This window comes from Brachyhypopomus gauderio, chromosome 16, assembly GCF_052324685.1.
Source record: "Brachyhypopomus gauderio isolate BG-103 chromosome 16, BGAUD_0.2, whole genome shotgun sequence".
Classification (NCBI taxonomy): Eukaryota; Metazoa; Chordata; class Actinopteri; order Gymnotiformes; family Hypopomidae; genus Brachyhypopomus; species Brachyhypopomus gauderio.
Window position 1 is genome coordinate 22,935,169 of NC_135226.1, and position 8,884 is coordinate 22,944,052.

Genomic DNA, 8,884 nt, shown 5'->3' on the forward strand with positions numbered 1-8,884 from the left:
AACATTGGAAACCTCAAACGCCCTTGCAGAGACACTATGACATCACGACTTGTGTCAGACCAGCAGGACGCCTGCATTGAGGCCAGCGTCTAATTAAACTGCTGCGTAGGAATGTGGAACGTGGTGCCGAGCCCGTTCGTGTCCTCGTGTGACTGCTGGAGTGTCGGTGCCAGATGGGCTGACAGCTGCTCCATGACTCCTGCAGTGGAGCTTCTGGTCTCCGTTCAGCTGGGCAACCTCTGCCATCCCTCTATGACGCACAAGAACCCAGTTGGGTCCTGGGGAGGTTCACACGGGCTCTGTCTGGTCCCGCACTGCCTGGTCCAGGATATGCTTTGCTCACGGTAATGATTTTCTAACAGTAAGCGAGAAAAAAGATCCCAGTTGAATTACGATGGCTATGAATAGATCTGACAGTTATATTTGGACCAGTGATGCAGCTCTCGTGGTCACAGATGCAGCAGGAGAAGGTGGATGAAGAACATCAGCAGACCAGCAGACTCGGGGGAGACGCTCCAAACACCCACCACCTGTGTGTGTGTGCGCGTGTGTGTGTGTGTGCATGCGGGTGTTTGTGTGTGTGCGCGTGCATGCGTGTGTGTGTGTGTGTGCGCGTGTTTGTGTGTGGCTGACAGCTGTAGCTCAGCTCCTATATACATGATTAAAGTATATAAGAGTCCAGCTGAATACATACACGCTTAAGTTGAGAGTCCAGCTGAAGACATACACACTTACAGGCTAATCAGCCATGTGTTTGTTTTCCAGTAAATACATTAGACAGCTCCTGAATGGGATTATGGGATTACACTGTAGGCGTCTGCAGACCGCGGGGGGTGGGGTGGGGGGGTGTCCAGAGCACAGCAAAATCTGGGCCAGTCACGTTTCTTCAAGCCCTGAACATGAGCGTAAGCAACAGGGGCAGTAGGACAGTGTGTGCAGGACACATGAAACCTCCACCCCCCGTGCCTCCACCCCCCCAGGTCTCCACCCCCCCAGGTCTCCACCCCCCAGGTGCATTCTCCTTTGAGCCTTCTGTTGCAGAATGCTAGAGATCTGATTGCCAAGGAAACCCTGTGTGTTTACAATGGGGGCGGAGTTCACCTCTGTGCTGATGGCTCACAGCGATGGCTGAGAGGAGAGAGAACAAAGACCCACGTCACCCCCCCTCAGAGGGGTAGCACACACACACACACACACACACACACACACACACACACGCACGCACGCACGCACGCACGCACACACACACACACACTCTCACACACACACACACACACTGTAACTGTATGTTTTTAATCAATGGGGTGTACGTGTGTGTGTGCGTGCGCGAGTGTGTGTGTGTGCCAGCTGTGATGAGGAGGGCATTCTAGAAGCTTCTTCCTCTGGGATCCATGATGCAATTTCCATAAAAACGAGTCAACAAGCAGCGGGTGAGATGTTCAAAACTGAAGATATGAAGGCAGCATCACGAGAGTATAGAGCTCGTGAGCACAATGTGTCGAGACAAGTTGGGACAGCAGCTTTAACCACTGCTGGGGGAATGCTCTAACATCCACCCTCGCCGACATCCACCCTCGCCGACATCCACCCTCTCCGACATCCACCCTCTCCGACATCCGCTTCTGGACTGACCTGACTCCATACAGCAGATATACGTGGGACTGCTAATATTGTTAGGCATGAAGTCAGTCAAACCACCCAACATTTGGTTTTATATTAGATGACCTCACCCACGCTGCATTCCAAATGTCAAGTCAAGTCAAAGTTTATTTGTATAGCGCTTTTAACAACTCAAGTTGTCGCAAAGCAGCTTTACAGGATTTACAAGGTTAAATGTAAATGTAATTCTCAATTACCTGATTATTAGGATAGATCATTATTAGTATCTTGAATTCGCTACGAGGTCCAAGAAAACAGTAAAATTACATTGAATAGACATTGCAAAGTACTCATTGCAAGTGACACCCAAAACACGGTCATTCATGAGTTAATTTATTTTACTCATTACCTGTAAGACTCGAGCCTTGTGCCTCCGCTGCAGTACACCACAACTGCAGTAGCAGAAGTGCCAAAGTAAACCACCAAATCAACATGTAGGCCTACATTAAAATGCCTGGTGAATGCCACACCAATAAATAAATATCTGTGTGGGCTCATCACTTTCATCCATGTCAATACTGAAGGACAGAGAATGAAAAGAAGAAATACTGAAAAAGAAAGTCAAGACTGAAGAGCACCATACCCAACACACTCTGGAGACTGATTCACTCAAACCCGGGGGTTCATTTGCTCAAATCATGAACATAACACCAGCCATAATATACAGTTATGTGTGTTTTAAGAGATTCCAGGAAGTAACTTGAGTATACTGTAGTTAAAGATGTAGCGCTAGTGAAAACATCTAGTAAATGATGATTTAATCTCTTCAAGCTTCAGGAGCATGTGCACCGCTGATGAAGAACCTGTCTGAAACATCCTGATTGGAAACCAATTTTACTACTTCAAAAAGTAATAGGACCTCTTAGAAATAACCAGGTTGGTCTGGATAACAAATGACACTTTATATTTTGTGCCTTCATATTTTATTTTAATAAACTGATCCCCAAAACTAAAGTTATATTAGTTTTACCTAATGTAACGTAGATAAGGTGAGGGGGGTTCCGTGTTGTCCTTTTCTGTTCTCAGTTCCAGGTTCTTACCTTCCAGTTCAGCCTGTCTGTACCTGTACCTGTCTGTACCGCGTCTGTCATCATACCGGAGGGTTCGGATAAAAGGACGAAGAGAAGACAGGAGAAAAGGAAGAAGATGGAGAAGGCCCCTATGTGCTTTGATACTCATGTATACTGGCGTGTAGACCTCGGCATGTGCTTTAGACTGCCTCTGGACATCAGTTGTTGTCACCTGTGTGGTTTTATATCATGGTGGTAGGGAGCGGTTACCATCTCTCGTTTGTTTCGTGGAATACTACTACTAATAGTCAATACAGGGTTATATCGTCAGTAATTTTTCTGGTTGTTCATTATCTTTAGTTTCTGTTAAATACTCAAACACCCCCCCCCCCCAGCCTAGATGAGGATGCAACACTAATAGTATAATTTATGTGGTGATTTATGTGGATACACCTTCTATTAAGTGATTTCAGATGATTCATCCATGCTCAGAGTTTAATCATGATGCTTCCAGAGGTGCTAGGGGTGGAGCTAACACTGCCCATCAGTCAAACCCCAGTGGAGTGGAGACACAGCTTCTCAGGGGGGCTGGAGATCTGGTTAAAGCTGAAGGACAGACTGATGTTGAAACAGAGACACCAGAACACAATCAGCCTCAAACCATGTAGAGAACTGGGCAGAAATGGCACCCAGAGCGTGCAAAGAACTTGCTGACATGTATCCCAATGGACTTAAAGCTGTGGAGAACTAGTAGTCACGTACCCCAGCAGATTTAAAGCTGTTACTGAAAGAAAAGGTGGTTCTACACAAATATTAGTCTGGAGGGGTTAAATACTTATGTAATTAGCAGAGTTTTTCAGGGTTTTATAAAGTTTTGTTGATTTAAACACTCCAGTGAACATTTTAAAGATCCCCCCCATGATACTAAAGTCATATTAAATATTCAGCAAATTACAAACACCAAACTACTCAGAAGCCTGAAGCTCAATCAAAGCTAAAAAGAGAAGATGCCCTCGTGAAGATGCCCTCGTGGAGACGCGTGAAGACGCCCTCGTGGAGACGCGTGAAGACGCCCTCGTGGAGACGCGTGAAGACGCCCTCGTGGAGACGCGTGAGGCGACGGGTGAAGACCAGCACTGCCCACCTTCCTGTAACCTGATCTGAGGATCATTTTGATGCATTTTGAATACCAACAAAATACAATCTGATGTCAGATACCCCGATTTATGAAACGTTTGGTATATAAAACCAAAATTAGGTCTGCACAGACTCTGTTACTCCAAGACTGTGGCTACAGTACATTGGTCAAGCAGAAACAATAGCAATGAATGTTTGTCTTATGCGGATTGAATTCCCATTCAAAGAGACTCATTACGCTGTATGTTCGTCCCAGGCATGTGGTCACTAGGTTGATGCAGGACGTTAGGCAACAGACAGTGAAGACGGTGAAGTGTGGGAGGAAGTGGAAACAGTGTGGGAGGAGCTTATGTAAGGACCACCCATTCATGTCATAAGAGCAGAAACTCAAGAGGACACAATGTGTATGTACACTGTGAGGACAAAGAACCAGGATGAACCTCATTACAAATGAAGGAAAAACCAATAAAGGAATTCTTTACACTCACACTTGGCCTGATTACTCATGGCTCTGGAACTGTGTTCTGTAGTTAATTGAACTGTAGCGCTCATTCTAGATTTCAGCATTGACCCTTGTCTCAGTCATGTGTCGGTTAAGGGTATTTTTGGACTAACCTATTTGTGCTACCTAAGAGTAACTCTGAAGAGACAACTAAAGAAAGACACACCGGTTAAAAGCGTCTGTTAAATGCCATAAATGTACAGGTAAAATAAACATTAATATATATTTAGGCTCTCTGGTCTTTAAGAACAGAATTACAAATAAAATACTAGCCATTTCTATTCCAGGCAACTATGATTACTGTGAAATGGGCTGAGCACTTCAGCAAGAACCTGTACTGGACTACAGCATGTGTGGAGGAGAAGTGGTGCAAGCTAAGAGGGCTAGAGGGCAGTCTGGGGTGCAGGAAACCGCCCCATGGACCCTCCCCATGGACCCGGCCCACGGACCTGCCCCTAAGCAAAAGAGGGAGAAAAGCCCCCACACACATCTGCTCCATTTCACCGTTCAGCCATGATAAAGCAGTCAAGCCTGGCACCCCAGCTGATGCAAAGACTCCTCCCTTAAGGCACAGCTCATTACCATATTCATGCAGATCCTTCCCACCACAAATCACAAGCCGTGTACTGGATACACACACAGCATGTGTGTGTTCTGAGCGCAGAGGTGGAGACAGAGACAGCTGGATACCATTACAGTGCCTGGCAGTGGTTGTTTCAGGGAAACGTACATGCACTTGTGACTATGACGGTCTGTGTTCTCCCTGGGATTCAAACCGTGCCAGGGGTTGAAAGCACTCATCTTCACACCTTCAAATAAAGCCTCAAGATGGTGTCAAAACGACTGAGCTTGCTAGAAGAAAACCAGACACCCAGGGCACAACAAATGTGACAAGAACATGAGACATCTTCACAAAGATGGGTTCATTATAGGCAAGATCATCAGAAATTAAGCTAACATCAGTAGTGACGCGTGTGTCTGCAGCTCTGTCCTGAGCCCCAGAACCATGGAGCCACTGTGTTGCTGACGACAACATTCATTCTGCCTGGTGCTCATCGTCAAAGGTCTGGAGCAGTGTGGGAGACATAAGCCTGCTAGAGTCCATCGGCTCAGCTTACCGGGAGAGACTACAGCTGGTGTTAATCACAGCACCTCCACCACAACCACGGAATACGCAGCAGAAAGACTTCATTAAAGACCAGGTTAAAGGACTACATTAAAGACCAGGTTAAAGGACTACATTAAATACCAGGTTAAAGGACTACATTAAAGACCAGGTTAAAGGACTACATTAAAGACCAGGTTAAAGGACTACATTAAAGACCAGGTTAAATGACTATATTAAAGACCAGGTTATATGACTATATTAAAGACCAGGTTATATGACTACATTAAAGACCAGGTTATATGACTACATTAAAGACCAGGTTATATGACTACATTAAAGACCAGGTTAAATGACTACATTAAAGACCAGGTTAAATGACTACATTAAAGACCAGGTTAAATGACTACATTAAAGACCAGGTTAAATGACTACATTAAAGACCAGGTTAAATGACTACATTAAAGACCAGGTTAAAGACTAATTAAAGATTACGTTTGACTATTTTCCCACCTTCGATAAATTTTTCACAATATTGACTGTAAACCATTTGGAAAAGAACAAAATGGTTTCAAATTCAAATGTGCTCAGCAGCTGTGCTATTAGACCTATACTAATATCTTTATGGTGAGTGTCTGGTACAGGCGCAGATGGGCCCGTCCCGACCAGCACGGCTGACCTGCTGCCCAGTCAGTGTCACCCTGTCTCAGTAAGTACAATCTGTACATGGTCCAGGATGGAGTAGTCCTGTCGTTATAACGCCATTAACTCCCACCAGCTACACTCGCCAGCTCACAAAGTGGCATTTATGATACCGCTGCTGGCAGCAGAAAAACTCTAAAGTGTAAAATGTGGTGGGTCCTACGCATAACTGTAGTCATACTTTAGACTTGGTCTTGTCATTTGGTATTGACATATCCAGTTTAGCAATTCTCCCTCAGAGTGAGGCGTTTCTGACCACAGCCTCATAACGTACGAGTTGCGTTTGACTGATGGTATTCATCCGCCTCGCTACCAAATTAAACGAGGTATAACACCCAGCACCATAGCCGCGCTCACTGTCAAACACTGATTCACCTGTAGCTCCGGAAGGACTAGAGCGTTTCACCGAGCACGTCGAGACTTCCCTTCGTACAGCTTTAGACAAAGTTGCACCACTACGATATAAGAGAGCCACGGAGAGAAGAATAGCACCATGGTACAATGAGCACACACGTAGCCTCAAACGAGCTGCGCGGATCCTGGAACGTAAATGGCGAAATTCGAAGTTAGAAGTGCATAGACCATCATGGAAAAGCAGCCTTATTGAATATAAGCATGCCCTCCATACGGCAAAGTCCTTATACTTATCGGCCTTAATAGAAAAACATAAAAACAATTCAGGACTCCTTTTTAAAACGGTTTCCAGCCTTACGAGGAGTCACGAACAAATCAATTCTCGAATTCCACTAGAGTGTAACAGTAATAATTTTATGAAATTCTTTAATGATAAGATTGATAAAATTAGGGAAAAAATTTGTAGTGCTATCTCAGAGCCTGTCAACATGCCAATGCACCTTGACAGCTGTCTGGTCAGCTCTGATGCCCTGTTAGAGTCCTTCTCCCCAATTGGTTGTGAGGAGCTTATTTCACTGGTGAAATCTGCTAAACCCTCCACATGCATACTAGATGCTGTACCAACCCATCTACTTAAAGAATTACTGCACAGCAATGTAGAACCTTTGCTTACTTTAATTAACTATTCTCTAAGCCTGGGCTACATTCCCAGTTCATTTAAACTTGCAGTCATCAAGCCACTAATTTAAAAAACCTGGTCTTAACCCCCAGGAACTGTTCAACTACAGGCCAATCTCTAATCTGTCATTCATATTCAAAATTTTAGAGAAAGTAGTTTCTTCACAACTCTTTTCCTTCTTACAGACAGAACAGGTCTTAGAGTTATTTCAGTCTGGATTTAGAGCTCATCACAGCACTGAAACGGCACTGAATAAAGTACTGAACGATCTCTTATCCTCTGATAAAGGACACATTTCTTTTCTCATATTGCTAGACCTCAGTGCTGCTTTGACACCATTGATCATAATATTCTACTTAATAGGCTGGAGACACTCATTGGCATAAGAGGTCAAGCACTCTCCTGGTTCAGGTCCTACCTGACAGATCGTTACCAATTTGTACTAGTAAATAACGAATGTTCAGAGCATTCTAAGGTAAAGTATGGTGTCCCACAAGGATCTGTTCTGGGCCCCATATTATTCTCATTATATATGCTACCACTGGGCACCATCATTCGTAGGCATGGTATTAGCTTCCATTGCTACGAAAATGATACTCAGTTGTATATATCTTCCAATCCGGATGATATCACTACAACTCTCAAGATTGAGAACTGTGTCCAGGACATTACAAACTGGATGGCGTCTAATTTTCTTCAACTAAATTCCGATAAGACTGAGGTGTTGATTCTTGGGCCTAAAGCTGCTAGAAGCAATTGGGCTGATATTCCCCTTACCCTAGATGGTTTTCCAGTAACACCTAAATATACCGCAAAAAGTTTAGGTGTCACTATTGATTCTGATCTTTCATTTGACGGACATGTATGCAATGTCACTAAGGCTGCCTTTTTCCATTTATGTAATATCACCAAGCTGAGACACTTTCATTAGCTGACGCAGAGAAACTGGTCCATGCTTTTGTCTCGTCAAGATTGGACTACTGAAATAGTCTTCTAATTGGATGCTCTAAACAGTCCATAAAGAAGCTACAACTTGTACAAAATACTGCAGCTAGAGTCCTAACTAAGGCTAGGAAATACGATCATATTAGTCCCACTCTCGCGGCATTACACTGGCTTCTGATTAAATATCGAATTGAATAAAAAATTCTTCTGTTAACCTATAAGGTGTTAAATGGTCTTGGCCCACAATATCCAAGTGAACTCATTGATTACTACAACCCATCTCGCCCTTTGCGCTCTCAAAATGCTGGATTTCTCCTAGTTCCAAAAATTTGTAAGACTACAGCCAGAGGCAAAGCTTTCTCCTTTAAAGCCCCTCAATTATGGAATAGCCTTCCAGCTCCAATCCAAGATTCTGACACAGTTCCAATCTTTAAATCTAGACTTAAGACTCACCTATTTAATCAAGCCTTCAGCTAAAATTCCCCTTGTAAGGTGTGGGGGCTTGGGGGCCCCCAGACATTGAGACTTCTGGTAGTCTGAGATGTTGATGCTGTCATCCAGCTGTGTCATGGCATCACTCTATTTGTGACTATGACTTGACTGGAAAGCAATGTCTCAGTGAGCCCTCATGCCTGTGGTCACCTCTGAACCCCTCGCTTTAGTTATGCTGCTATAGATTAGCCTGCCGGAGCCACATGCTCATCACTGGCACGTGAGCTATGTACATTTAAATTAATGGTGGTTTAAGTTCATGTCCACTCAGTCTATATTGTCTATCTTTTTGCATGCCT